A 15,294-nucleotide genomic window follows, 5' to 3' on the forward strand; every position below is an offset into this window, starting at 1 on the left:
AGGAGGAATACCTATAAGCGGCCTCTCCCTGTTCTTGCTTGGTTTCTTCACAGTATGCCCAGTGGATTCCAAGACTGAGTATTCAGAGACACAGGAAGTGAAGTCTGGGCTTCTTAAGGCCTGAGCTGGGACACAGCTCAGTTTCAAGTCCTTGGTGTTCTACTGCTCAGATGTTACAAAACTCAGATTCTTTGACAGATGGAAGGGGTGACAGAGATTTGGGGTGTGTGTGTGTGTGTGTGTTTAGATGCCTGTAGCAGCACTATGAGGGCTTCCCTGGTGGCTCAGTGGTAAAGAATCTGCCTGGTAATGCAGGAGACTGGAGTTCAATCCCTGGGTCAGAAAGTTCCCCTGGAGAAGGGAATGGCAACCCACTCCAGCATTGTTGCCTCGGAAATCCCACGGACAGAGGAGCCTGGTGGGCTATAGTCCGTGGGGTCACAAAGAGTCAGACACAACTGAGGGACAAAATGACAACAGCAGCTCTGTGAATCTGCTCTTCTAATTCTGCATCTGATGTGATTTCTCTCCCACCCCTACTCTGCCACCTAGAAAACTACTGATTCTCCAAGGCTCAGCTCCACTTCCTCTGTAAAAGTGCTCTTGTGTCTTCTTCCTTAGCATGGTGTTTTTATCGCTAGTCTCATATTTATCGCATGTTAACATTGGTTGTCTTGGAGGGTGATAAGATATTCTTTGGGTGCATGCTGGGTTGCTTCAGTCATGTCCCACCCTTTGTGGCCCCAGTGGACTGTAGCCGACCAGACTCCCCCATCTATGGGATTCTGCAGGCAAGGATACTGGAGTGGGTTGCTGTGCCCTCCTCTAGGGAATCTTCCTGACCCAGGGGTCAAACCCTTGTCTCTTACGTCTTCTGCGTTGGTATACAGGTTCTTTACCACTAGCGCCACCTGGGAAGCCTCAATAAGATGTCCTATTTATCCTTTATTCTAATTCCTGGCATAAGGCTTGTGATGAGTTAATTAATTTTCCCAATGAACTGTTATCCTAACAGCTACCATTTCATAAATGTTTTCTGTTTAATAGGCCCTAAAATACGTCCTTTACAAATATTATCTTATTGAATCCTCACAAGTGGGAAACCATAATTATTTCTATTGTACAAATGAAGAAACTAAAATCATAGTAAAATTTCCAATGCCTCACAGACTGTAAATGGCAGAACCAGGATTCAAGTTCAAGTTCAAAGTCCATGTTCATAAATAATATGTTCTTATTTGAATAGTGAGTCAATTAAAGTAGCCACTTACATCTACTCAGCATTGAAATAACCAAACAATGCTCTCAAATAGTTGATCTGCAGACTCCACTGCAGTGTTTTAGGATAATTTCATTTCATTCCTACAAACCACTATCTATCGTTCTAAAGGATCAAAATACTTAAGGAACTATTATGTGGAAAGGAGACTGGGGCTTGTTTTTGTAGCTAAAGATGGCAAAATTAGAAGTAATAAAAGGAAGATATGAAAAATAGGCCGATTTTTTTTCAGCATAAGGAAAAACTTTTAAAGGATTAAGACTGACTGTAGATGAAATGCATTGATGTGGAGGTGCTGAGTTCCCCGTCATGGCAGGGATCCAAGAACATTGTGCCTGATCACTGGGTTGTTTCGGAGACATGGACGGGGTATCTATAATGGATATGCTGTTTTTGTTCCCCCTATCCCTTCACCCTTCTCCTGGTAATTATATCAGAATTTTCTTTTGAAACGTAACTCTCTCCCTCAATTTCAACTAATGTGTTTTAGGTCAGGTTTAGGTGGAGTCAAATCTATCCCTGCTCCTAGAGTGACCACCTGTCAGGCCTCTCCAATCAAAGTTTTTGCATGTTTTTTGCCACACTGATTACTTTAGTGATGAGTAATGATGAAGTCACATTGCAGGCGGATTCTTTACCAGCTGAGCCACCAAGGAAGCCCAGTGAGGAAGTCATAGCCGCTGATCCATTCAACTGTTTATTCAACAATATGTAGGTTAAACTTTTCTTTCAAATTATGAAGGATTCCCCCTACTCTTCCTCCAATAAGTATTTATTGAGCAAAAAAAAATATCATGAAGGATTCACCTTATAGGAATTGTCTTCCCATGGCAAACAACTATAAACTAAGCTAAAACATCTAAAACAACTATCTTTAGACATTCTTTTTAAACATTTTTATGTATTATTTTTTAATTTTTGTCTGTGCTGGTTCTTCATTGCTGTGCAGGTTTTCTCTAGTTGCAGCGAGTGGGGCTACTCTCTAGTTGTGGTGTGCAGGCTTCTCACTGCAGTGGCTTCTCTTGTTGCAGAGCATGGGCTTTAGGGCACATAGACTTCAGTAGTTGTGGCACATTGGCTCAGTAGTTGTGGCTCCCAGGCTCTAGAGCATAAGCTCAATAGTTGTGCACGGGCTTAGTTGCTTCACAGCACATGGAATCTTCCTGGATCAGGGATCAAACCTGTGTATCTTGCATTGACAGGGGATTCTTTCTTTACCAGTGAGCCCCCAGGGGAGTCCTAGACATTCTATTTATGCAGTACAGGGATGTCATCTCTGAGAGACAGAAAATGAAAGAGGAGAGCTGTATGATTGGTTTAGATAACTGGTTAAAGGCAGTTTCCAGGACACCATCCAGGAAAAGAGAGATGGCAAAGAGAGGATGGCAATCTTGCTGAGTTGAGAAGGCTGAGGTTGGAATCTGAGATTGCCAAGTCAGCTAGAATTTGTGCGACAGATTTCTGGAGAGGAGGAGCCTATGCAAAGAAAGAGTTCCAGAAATCTGCCTAAGAGTTCCCTTGTCTTTGGCTGAAAACCTATCTAGGCATGTATAAGATGAAACTCCACATGGTTTAGCTTGTCTTGCAGATTTGCTTCTGGTATTGACTATGTCTTTTAAAGTTGATCAGTTTTAAAATGTATCAGCCAGGGATTTATTTCAGCGGTTCCCTGTTTCAATGTTTCTTTGCCATAGCCTTATAGTGATTAATCTCAATAAGGACAGTAGTGGTTCACTAGCTTTGCAGTTGGTATATTCAAAACTCAATATTGCTAATGTTGTTTATTATTATAATATTTAATATTAATTTTATATGAAATAATATTAAACAACATAACAGAGGGAATGCCAACAGCAGCAAAAAAGAAACCAACAAGAAAACAACAATGAAAGATGTTACATCACTGGGTAACATTTTCTCCAATGTAACAGTTCTCCAAGGGTCTCTCATATTTCCTTGCAAGCAGAAGCACTGATTGTTTTTATTCCAGACTAGCTTTTCAAGGATGTCTTTATTTTAATTTAAAAAGTTTTTTTGGCTGTGCCACGCAGCATGTAGGATCTTAGTTCCCCGACTTTGGATCGTACCCCTTTGGCCCTGGAAGTGCGTAATCTTAACCACTGGACCACCAGGGAAGTCCCCCAAGGATGTTTGTAAAGCAAACAGACTTGATCGGTAGAGCATCTCCTGGGACAAAGGACAGGTGTGTTTTCAGCCTTGGTTGATGGAGACAATGTCTTCCTCCGCAGCATAGCAGGTGTCCTCACCCGTCTGTGTCCCCCCTCCCTCCACCGCCCCCACTGGACTGTGAGCTCCTAGAAGCCAGATTCTGTCTTCTGCATCTTGACATCTTCAGTGCTCATCTCAGGGCCCTGAACAAGATAAGTTTTCAGTATGTTTGCTCAAAAATAAGCAAATCAGGTCAGAGACTTGTCTAGATGTCTGTTCTCACTGAAAAAGGAAGGAGTAAAAACCCAGGTGCTTTTCTTGGTACTGTACATATATTAATTCTCTTAATCCTTATGGTACCCTAGTGAGGTAGACACAATTATTGTTTTTTATTATCAAGATAGTCAGTAGAGGGGACTTGCCTGGCGCTCCAGTGGTTAAAACTTCGCCTTCTAATGCAGAGAGTGTGGGTTTGATCCCTGGTTGGGGAGCTGAGATCCCACACGCCTTGGCCAAAAAAGCAAAACATAAAACAGAAGCAATATTGTAACAGATTCAATCAAGACTTTAAAAATGGTCCATATCAAAAAAAAAAAAAAAAAAAAGATGGGCCATAGAGGACACGTTATGTACATGGAGTCTGGAGCCAGACTGCCTGGGTTTGGATTCTCGCTCTGTTACTTCAAGCTGTGTGACCTGGGGCAAGTGGCTTAACCTTACCGGGCCTCTAGCTTTCTATCTGAAAAATGGGCATCATGTGAATAAGATTAGATTGTTGTGAGAGTTCAGTGAGTGAAACTAATGCAAATTATTGGCACACAGACTTGCACAAGTGTGAGCAGACAGAACACACTCATATAGGCTTTACAGGTTAGACAACTGAGACCTAGGAGAGGTGAAGTCACTTACCCAATGAAAAAGTGGTATAACCAGGATTTGGACAACAATAGACTGATTCTGTGATGTTGAATGATTTGCCTTGGAAACAAACCGAGATCATTCTGTCTTTTTTTGAGATTGCACCCAAGTACTGCATTTTGAACTCTTTTGTTGACTATGATGGCTATTCTATTTCTCAACCCTGAATATTCACTGGAAGGACTGATGCTTAAACTGAAGCTCCAATACTTTGACCACCTGATACGAAGAGCCAACTCATTCAAAAAGACCCTGATGCTGGGAAAGATCAAAGGCAGGAGGAGAAGGGGACAACAGAGGATGAGATGGTTGAATGGCATTGTCAACACAATGGACATGAGTTTGAGCAAATCCTGGGAGATAGTGAAGAACAGGAAAGCCTGGCATGCTGCAGTCTATGGGGTCACAAAGAGTTGGACACCACTTAGTAACTGAATGACAACAACAGACTGATTTTAGAGGCTACCCTCATGACCACTACTCTACTTTCTCTGTTCTGAACTCTAAATTTAATAGATTAGCCATCTGTCATCTGGCTAAGAAGAGATGAGCTTCAAACTGGGTCTCCTCCCTCCTTTACCTAGCTGAGCCCAGCCTACATGTCCCTGCTTGCCTGTGGGGCTGGTTATAGCAGGCGGGGCTTGACCCAGACTCAGAGAAGCAACACTGCACCTCACAGGTGTTCCTGGAGCTCCAGCTATACCAGCTACTCAAGAGGAATATCCGTGAGGGAAAGTAGCTTCCCTGACCTGGATACTCCCCGGGGAGAAGTGTTCCAGACACTTCCTGGGAGCCCCATCCAGGGCCTTGCATGACCCACCGCTCTGATTGGGAGAACCAATGATTTCAGCCCCTAGAACAGGGCCTGGCACATGGCAGGTTCTCAGTTTGAATGAGCGAAGAAACCTCAGGTTTTGGAGTCATGGAGTGTTAGAATGGATGGAATGTAAAGAGACTTGCTGCTCCCTTTTTAAAATAATTTTATTTATTTAGTTTTGACTGTGCTGAGTCTTCATGACCGTGTGGGCTTTTCCCTACTTGCAGTGAATGGGGACTCCTCTCTAGTTGCAGTGAGTGAGCTTCTCATTGTGGGGACTTCTCTTGTTGCAGAGCACAGGCTCTAGAGCACACAGGCTTCAGTAGCTGTGCCTCCCGGGCTGTAGAGCTCAGCTCAGTAGTTGTGGCTCGTGGTGGAAGTTGCTCCATGGCATGTGGGATCTTCCCGGATCAGGGATCAAGCCTGCATATCCTGCTTTGGCAGGTGGATTCTTTACACTGAACCACCAGGGAAGCCCTCTTGTAACTCCTTTCTAAAGTTCTCCTTCTGAGCTGCCCATATTCCAAGATTATCTCTCTGTTCAGTGGGCCAGTAGAATTAAGCCAGGAAAAACAGAAATTCCTCCTCCTTTTCTCCTCTTTCTTTCTTTTTTTTCCCTTCCTCCCAGCCAGGAAGCTGCACACCTAATGTCCTGGTGGTAGATCTTTACCAACTGTGTCTCCAGAAGAAAAGAGACCAGTTTCATAGTGCTTGCCAATTCCTGTAGTGTCAATATTCCTGGCCAATTCCAAGTTCCCGATATGATGTCATTGCATGCAGAGTTGGGAAAAGATGATACTCTCAGCTCTGAGCCAGTGCAAACCATCTCAAGCCTTCACTGCAAATGTAGGACTGTGACTCCAGGCTTTGAAGAATCAGAATTCTGATACAGGTTCTGAATCTATATTTGCTAGCTGTCCGACCTTGGGCAAATTGCTTAATCTTCATGCATCACAGTATCTTTATCTGTAAGATGGGAATAATAAAATTATGCACGTGGAGGAGCTGATCCAAAGAGCAGTCTGCCAAGTGAATACAAAGGACATAGCTCAAAGGCTTGTCTGGCATATCTAAGCACCCCATGCAAGGTAGCTACTGTTAGTTAATAATACAATATGTTAAAATCACACAATATAACAATTTCTCCCCCTCCTTGCTAAATATTGCAACAGACTAGCAGTAAAAACCAAAGCTCCTCAGCCTGGTAAGAAGTCTGGATGGTTCCTTGTGTTGCAGTCACAATTTTGGAGCAAAGGTAAATGCTGACTTAGCAAAGGGGGTGCCCAGCCTTTGAGGAACCGAGTGGCTGGAAAGAAAGAATTACGGCCAAGATGAAATGACCTTCTCTTCTTCACTCAAAATAGATTTTCGGCCAGTAGGCATTCTTCCATGATCCCTTAACAGCTTTCAGGAAAATAGATAATCGACACTATAAAGCACACTGCATTCTGATGCATGATGTAACTTATAAATGAAAGCTCCATCTTTCTGATCCTGCCAGCCAAAAAGGAAAGAGAATGATGCTTCCTGAATGAGGACTGGGTAAATCACAGAATGCTTCCCACACCTAGTGACCTGCATGTGTTTGTAACCACGCTGAGGCCTTGTCCAGCATCTGGCATGTAGGTAGAACTAGAGAAATACCTGCAAAGTCAACAAAAAGATATATTGAGTACTTACTTGGTACCAGGCATTGTGCTCAGCATGGGGACCCAGAGAGAAAGAGAACACATGTGTGACCCCTCAGAACTCACTGTCGAGTGGAAAAGAAAGATGCGTGACTAAACAACTGTCACTTCATAACCATGGTATGAAAATAAGTCCTGGGATCAAAGCTCAGGTAGTGATGAAACCTGCTGGGGGCTATCATGGCAAGATCTACACAGGAGATGGCGAGTGAATTTGGTCTTGTACTATGAAGGACTGTACCACGTTACAGATAAAGAAACTGAGGCTCAATTTAAAAAACTTGCTAAAGTCACAGAGTCATTCAACTCAGAAGCTCCCATCCTTGGCTTGTGCACAGAACCTTGTCTCTTAAACAGGGGTAACATGTGCCTCCTTTGCAGGGCTGAAGACAAGCTTCATTCCTTCCTAGATTAACTTCTAAGACAATCGGATGACGCCTGTAGTGTGTTCCGCCTGGACCAGCCCACAGCAGCTCCTCATTATGCGATGTTCTTAAGAAAAGTTGAAAGTGTTAGTTGCTCAGTCATGTCCAACTCTTTGCGACCCCCTAGACTGTAGCCTGCCAGGCTCCTCTGTCCATGGAATTCTCTAGGCAAGAATACTGGAGTGGGTTGCCATTGTCATCTCGAGGGGATCTTCCCTATCCAGTGATTGAACCCGGCTCTCCTGCACTGCAGGCACATTCTTTACCGTCTGCGCACTGGGGAAGCCCTGTGGGAAGTTGCTCCAGGTTTAATCTGACCCCAGCCACTGTCTGAGTGGGGGAGGCCTCATGGTGTCCGGCTCTCCAGCTTCTGCCCCACTAGGGCACTCACTCTCCTCTCACGTCCTGACTGCCTTTCTGTGGTCATTCCAAGTCAAAAGAAAATGACAGTCGGCCCTCACGTTGGGGCTATGACAGCTGTGGCTGTATCTTTTTCATCTCTGTTTCTCCAGAAGGATCTGGAACAGGGCATTTATTCAATATAAATAGCTGTGGAACTGAACTGTGCACCTTTTCAGTCTCGTGGGTCACACAAATTTTCCCCTCTCTCTACCATTTTCCTCACTTCTGTGAGCGTGTAAACAAGACACCATCTCGTCCTCACGTTGAGTCTGAGGGGTGGACCATCTCACCTGTTATTTTACATCTGAGTAAACAAAGGTTCAGGGAAGGGGGATAGGAAATTGGTTGTCCAGCACGAAAAGGCTCTGGGAGTACCTTTCGTCTTGTGGGTGGCAGAAGTCATTTGGCAAGGGTGGGGGTGCGGAGCCCACCTCCAAACCCACTCTGAACTTTGCCGCTTTACCCACTTCTGTGGTCTCCCAGCTAAATTGCTGCAATATGCTCTCCTTGGCACCAGCCCTGAAGACCACCCAAGCATTGAGGCAAATGCAAAATGCAGCCCCAGATCCTCGGCCCATAGCGGGTGTGTCTTTTAGCCAAGCGTGCCCTGTGGTCTCCCGGCTCCGGGTTCCCTCCCAGGTGAGCTCCAAGCAAATGGAGACCAGAACGTGCTGGGGAAGTGGGGGGAGTGGTTGCAGAAGCTGCGGGGGACCCAGACAGCGGCGGCGCCCACAGACGGAGGACCCTCACCATCCTCCTGGCATTGAGAGGGGTGTCTGGGTTTCCAGGAACCCAAGTGGGCCCCACTTCATGCAACTGGTGCCTTTCTGCAGAACTGGGTGAGAAAATGAATTCTTGCAAGTCAGAAACTTTCTTTTTGGACTTTTTAAAATTGGAGTATGATTACAATGTTGTTAGTTCTGCTGTGAATCAGCTGTACGTATACACATATTCCCTCCCTCTTGGGCCTTCCACCCCCATTCCTCACATCTAGGTCATCACAGAGCACAGAGCTGAGCTCCCTGTCTATACAGCAACTTCCCACTAGCTATATGTTTTATACGTGCTAATGTATTTCTGTCAAACCAATTCATCCCGCCCTCCTCCCTGTCCCACCATGTCCCCACATCCACTCTCTACATCTACGTCTTTATTCCTGCCCTGGAACTAGGTTCATCTGTACCATTTTTCTAGATTCCACATACCTGTGTTAATATACAACGTTTGTTTTTTTCTTCAAGTCAGAAACTTTTATATGATAATGACAGCACGTGCATTTTAAGATATGATCTTACATCCTTTAGTAGAGAGCTCTAGCCCTAACACACACTCTTTATAATTCCTGATGTATGCATTTTTAATTTGCTTTGTGCCCCATTCCCTTGCACCCTAATGAGCCCCACAGATTAGGAGGCCAACAACCTCCATATGCAGCTCCCTGGCTGCTTCCTCTTGACCTTGGGAGAGACATTGAACTTCTTAGACTTACTAGTAAATGATACAGTGCATTTAAAATGACAGAACACTGCTGAATGCCGATTAAGCATTCAATACACACATGATAGTTTTTTAGGGAGAGTGGGCCATGTGGTTTTAAACTCAGCAAAATGGAAATATCACCTGACCTGTGTTCTCTTGGGGTTGTTGAGAGCTGCTGCAGATCACTGGGCAAGCTAAGATGTTATTTATTCATTCATTCCACACTTGATTTTGACTGTCTACTAGACGTTTATGTTCTACTTGGAAAAAAATAAATATAATTCAGTTTGGTCATTGTTTTAAGGGAAGTAAGCTAAGCATCAAGCAGAGTGGATGTGAACAATGTGCCTTGTTCTACCCACTATTTTTTTTGTGCTATAGACTCCTTCTTAGATAGATGAAGTGCATACAATGAAATGTATAGGATTAGAAAGGAAACCAAATCTATTGGAAAATGTTGGGGGAAATGTGAAAAAAAAAAAAAAGATGTGAAAAAAAAAAGACTGCCACATTTATGATGTGATCCAGTGGTGGCTGTAATGTGTACTGCAGTTTTAAAGCAGCGATGAATACAAACGCTATTTTGAGATCTAGCAAAAGTCATGCTATGAAATAGGAACATCAGTTGTTCCTATTGGCAATGAAGCCACAGAGCGAGGGGCTACAGTTACCACTGAGGTTGGTTGTCCACATCGATGAATGAAGAGCTAAATTTCAGCTGGAGGTGTATGAAAAAAAAGTAAATTTTGTTCTTCTTCAAGTTCATGGATTCCTCTAGAATTCTTTTTCTTTTTCGGCTGTGCTGCACAGGATGTGGGAGTCTTAGTTCCCCAATCAGGGATTGAACCCTCGCCCCCTGCAGTGGAAGTGCAGTCTTAACCACACTGAGCCATCAGGAAAGTCCCCGTTTTGAATCCTTGAATCTTGAATTCTTGCACCCCAATTTAACAATTTCTTTACTCAGCATAGTAAATGGCATCAATCAGCTAAGAAACCTAGTGGCCAAGTCAGTAGCAACAGGAGCCAGGAAGGGAATGTGATTGAGGGAAGGGGCAGCTGTAGGAAAACCCCACCTGAGAGGCTGAGCAGGTTCCAGCCCAACAGGACAGGTACTTCTGAGCCTGACAGATCATTCCCAGCAGAAATGGACATCCAGTTTGCCTGCCTCTCCGAGGGAAGCTAGATTCTTTGTTGAGGATCCCCTTCTCCCTACTCTGAGTTTGAAATATTGTTAAGTTGCTTAGCATTTGGTATACAGATCTATATCATGGGACAAAACCTGCCTCTCTTGGGCCAGTTCCATCTTTGGACCACCTTGGAGCTACACAGCTCCCCAGTGGCGCTGTTTTCCAAAGGCTCCAGTGTGCTTTCACCTCCGGAAGCCTGAGTACACGTGCATCTTCCTTCCCAGGTGCCTCACCCCACCTGGCTGACTCTACCTGGTCCTTCCACAGCCTCTCCTCCAGAAAGGTCCCTAATCTGGACTCCCCTGTCATGTGATCGCAGGCCTCTATCAGAACGCGCATTACACAACTCTTGCACGTGTGTGCTTCTCTCACTGGGGTGTGAGTGCTCTGAGGGCTGCATCCTCCTCCATCTCTTTGTCTCTTTCACATCTTCGTATAGGCTGGGAATGGGGCTTCCCAAGTGGCCCAGTGGTAAAGAACCTGCCTGCCAATGCAGGAGACACAGGAAACATGATTTTGATCCCTGGGTTGGGACAATCCCCTGGATTAGGAAATGGCAACCCATTCCTGCATTCTTGCCTTGAAAATTCCATGGACAGAGGTGCCTGGCAGGCTACAAGCCATGAGGTTGCAAAGAGTCAGATACAACTGAGCACACACACACATGTGCTGGAAAAGTATGCAGTAAATGCTTTTTTGAAAAAATGCATGAATTGAATGAATGAAGAGAATGATTTAGATAATGTGACTTCTAAGACGATTCTAGGGATGGATTTCCTGATAGTTAGACGGGCTAAGTCCCTGGATCACAGACCCTGCTGGTACCCTGGGGCTCGGTTGTTGGAGGTGAATGAGTGTAAATTGTGACTGTGAAATCACAATTCTGGTTTCAGGCTCCTATGACAAGTTCCTTTAATGGTGTTCATGAGACAAGTCTGCTCCTTCTGAAGGTGGATGAAAAATTTTTTTTAAAAGGCATAAATCATTATTCAGAATGCCTTCTTATGAATAAGAAGGGGGTAGAGCTCAGAAACCCTATTTTTAGCTCCCCCAAATGAAACGAAAGCCTGTCTATGAGGTAATAAAATTGATTTGCCCATTTGACTTCTAAACCAGCTCTAAAGGTAATTTCTCAAGAAACATTCCAAACATGTCTTGAGCAAAAATGACATCATTAGAAGAAGCCTCTGGCTTGGTAGGAAAGGAGGAGGGTGGTGCTTTGAAAGGCCAGCTCTCATCTGGAGGTTAAGGTCTGGCTTGTTCCCTTGAAAGACCAGCCTCATTCTCGTATAAAACAAATCTAGCATTTGCAGAGGATTTAAAATGTCAGGAGGCATTTGCATTTGTTATCTCTGTAAGCCTCGCAGTATTTGTGTGAAATTATTAGGGGCAAGTATTTTCAACCCCATCGTACACACAGGTGTGGAAGTAGAGGGTCAAGGAGCTTGAAGATTTGCTGAAGGTTCAGAGCTGGAAGGAGACAGAGCCACCCCACACCTGCCCATACGCTTGTATGTCATTAAAGTGGCATCCAGCACATGCCAGTCACACATGTGGGATCCCAAGCAATGGTTCCAGTGCCTCTAGTCATCCTGTCTGAGGAGAAAGAATCTGGTGTGCATTAAACTTCATGTTCTTACCTTGTTTGAGAGACAAGATGATGTAGCAGTGTCTTAGTGTGGGCTGCTTTATCTAAGTACCATAGACTGGGTAGCTTAAGCAACACAACTTGTTTCTCCCAGTTCTGGGGAATCTAAGATCAAGGTGCCTGGCTCTTTTCTTGGGTCATAAATGTCCATTTTTTGCTGTGTCTTCACATGGAGGAAGGGGTGAGGGAGCTCTCTGGGGTCTTTTGTTAAGAGCATTAATCCCATGCCTTCATGATACAGTGCCTAATCACCTCCAAATACCATCACATTGGGGAATAGGTTTCAACATGAATTTGAAGGGGACACAAATATTTAGTCTCTAGCAGCTGGTTAAAAGGGCCTCCTCGGTGGTTCAGACAGTAAAGAATCTGCCTATGATGCAAGAGACCTGGATTCAATCCTTGGGTCAGGGAAGATCCCCTGGAGAAGGGAATGGCTACCCACTCCCGTATTTTTGTTTGGAGAACCCCATGGACAGAGGAGCCTGGTGGGCTACTGTCTTGTGTCTCTAAAGAGTCAGACATGACTGAGTGACTAACACTTTTACTTTTTTCCTTTCAAGTGGTTAAGAATACAGACTATGGGGCCAGATGACCTGGGCTTGCCTCCCAGCTCTACCGCTAGCTAGAGATTAAAGGAGTGTTTAAGTAACATAGTAACACAGGTAAAGTATATGAACAGCGTGGGCAGACTTCCCTGGTGGCCCAGTGGTCAGGTGTGCTTCCGCTGCAGAGGGTACAGGTTCAATCCTGGTCAGGGAACTAAGATCTCACATGCTGCACATACAGCCAAAAATAAACAAATTTCAAAAGTAAATGAAAGGTGCCTGGTCTATGATAAAATTTAGCTAATTATTATTATTTCATTTTAGCTTTCTCGACAACCCTTAGATGTCTGTGGTCTTGTCCCCCATATTACACATAAGGAAACCGAGGTTACATCTTTTTTTTATCAAAGTCCTAGAACTGAGACTTTGAACTTAACAATCCACATGTGCTCTTGACCAATGTGCTGTCTCCAGTTGTGCTCACAGATCTGGCAGGCAGCCATATTCACGTTAATATGTTGTAAACATGGGCAATAAATCCCTTCTTTTCCTTCATGGTATTCCTCAGAAGATATATCTAGAGGTCGACACTTGAAAGTCACATCCCATCCTTATGTATCACCAAAAGATCTGCTTCCCCAGAGGACTGAAAATATAATTAAATCTCCAATTATATCTCACTTTTGCAATGCAGTCTTCAACAATACTGTTTTAGAACCATGGCCAGATTCTTTAATTTTGCTTATTTCCTTCATAATTGAATACGTAGTCTGAGCCTCTTGAGACTCAAGATTTGCTTCTTAAACCATGGTTTCATCTCTGTGACAAATGTCTTAAGTTTATGAGATCTAGACTCCTTATGGCTAAAATCAGTACTGACGTTTTCTCTACTGCCATTCATTTTCAGAAGAGAATGAATGCAGTAGAAGCATTTAAATAATTGAACAACCACTGCTGACATTGAACTGTTGGCTTTCAGGCTTGAATGGTTCATCTATCATGGGATGATAAAAATCTGTATTAAACACACAAAAGGCAAACAATTGCTTATGTCATATCTGAAGAGAAGGAGGAAATAAAAATGAGTGGAGAAGACAGGAATATCCTGAAAATGAGGAACAGCCAAGGAAGGTCCTGAACTTGACACTGTCTGGTTATAAAGTGTTCTGTAGTTTAAAGGCACTTGAGCAAGTAGGAACCTGCAAGTTGACTGAATATTTCAGAACTCTTTGTGCTGTAAACAGAAGATCCAACCTCTGATGGGTTTTTAACATTTGTCTACAGTTCTTTCCTCCTTGCTTTTGTCTTGGCTTCCTGTGAGCAGAGTATAGTTTTCTTTCCCTATTGATTTTGGGCTTTGAGAGTAAGATTTGCTTTGGCCAAGGACTGTGACTGGGGGTGCCACCCTAGAACTTCCTCCTTCCACCATGAGAATAACACACAGTAGGTGACATTTGTTCCATTAATCTGGGTCCAGGACCTGAACATAACTATAAGCCTGGGGTCCAGCCTGGCCTAGCTGATTCAAAAGTATGATATGAACATCTGTTGTGCTAAACCAGTGAAAGCTGGGGTTTGCTTGTTATGCATTATTACCACAATGACAACATCGGCGACCTGGACTAACGTATAATTCAAGCTAGCCTAAAATGAAAAAAGAATGTCTTGGTTTATGTAACAAGTCTTCTTAAGATCAGAGGCTCAAGTTATGTTGCCTTTTTCCACCCATTCTTCCATCCATTCTATCCTTCCATCCATCTATCTATCCATCTATCTATCTGACTGTCCATTTTCCAGCCCTGCCTGTTTCTGCTTCTCTTTGTATTTTGACCTCATCTCCTTATGGAGGCAGACCCATGTTATGCATTTGCTAAAATGTAAGTTGCAGAACACAGTTCCAATAAAATGGTTTGGAAAAGTTTCTGTGGTCCAACAGATTTGAGAAAGAGTGTATACTACATTTTAGCTTTAAAATGCTACAAAGCATTACTGGCAAACAAACAAATCAACATACAAAACAACACAAAAAACTTTGAGAAGTTCCCCTAGAATAGAAAAATCTATAGCATGATTTTTTTTAATGCCAAACTTTCCAAGTTTATTTGACCATGGAAGGCTATTCTCGACAATTTCTGGGAATACACTTGAAGGCAATGGTGGTATGATGGAGAAAGCACTGGCTTGGGAGCCAGGAGACCTATATGTTAGTCTGGGCTCTGCCACCAACCTCTTCTGCACTGCCTCAGGGAAATCGCTTCCTCTTCCTGGTCCCTGGGTTCCCATTCACAAAACGAGAGGGGTGGGATTAGTTGGCCTTTTAAGACTCCGCTGGGGTCCACGATCTGTATTTCATGAAAGACAGGGTGATGCCATGGTTAACCGTTGGCCCGGGAAGCACCATATGGAACTATGGAGAATGTTCAGTCAATGAAACATGACAGTCCAGCACAGTGAAGTAAGGAGGATGGGGGAGATTCAGCAATGTTGTTCCAACTTGTCAGGTTGCCTGTGGCTCTGGAGCCTTGGTCCTGGATCCCTCTGTGCTCCATGACCTCTTGTCCCAAGTCCCTCCTTTTCTGTGCAGCCTCTGGAATGGGTTGTTGATAATTCTCAGTGGCATTCAGTTCAGCGACTGGGTGGGGGAGGAGGGGGAGGAGAGTCTGCTCTGAATCCTGTATTAGTCAGGATGCTTTGGGTGGCAGAAACAAAACCCTGACTCAAGCTGGCTTAAACA

The sequence above is a fragment of the Giraffa tippelskirchi genome, chromosome 6 (assembly GCF_054371585.1).
Source record: "Giraffa tippelskirchi isolate mGirTip1 chromosome 6, T2T-mGirTip1v1.2.pri, whole genome shotgun sequence".
Lineage (NCBI taxonomy): Eukaryota > Metazoa > Chordata > Mammalia > Artiodactyla > Giraffidae > Giraffa > Giraffa tippelskirchi.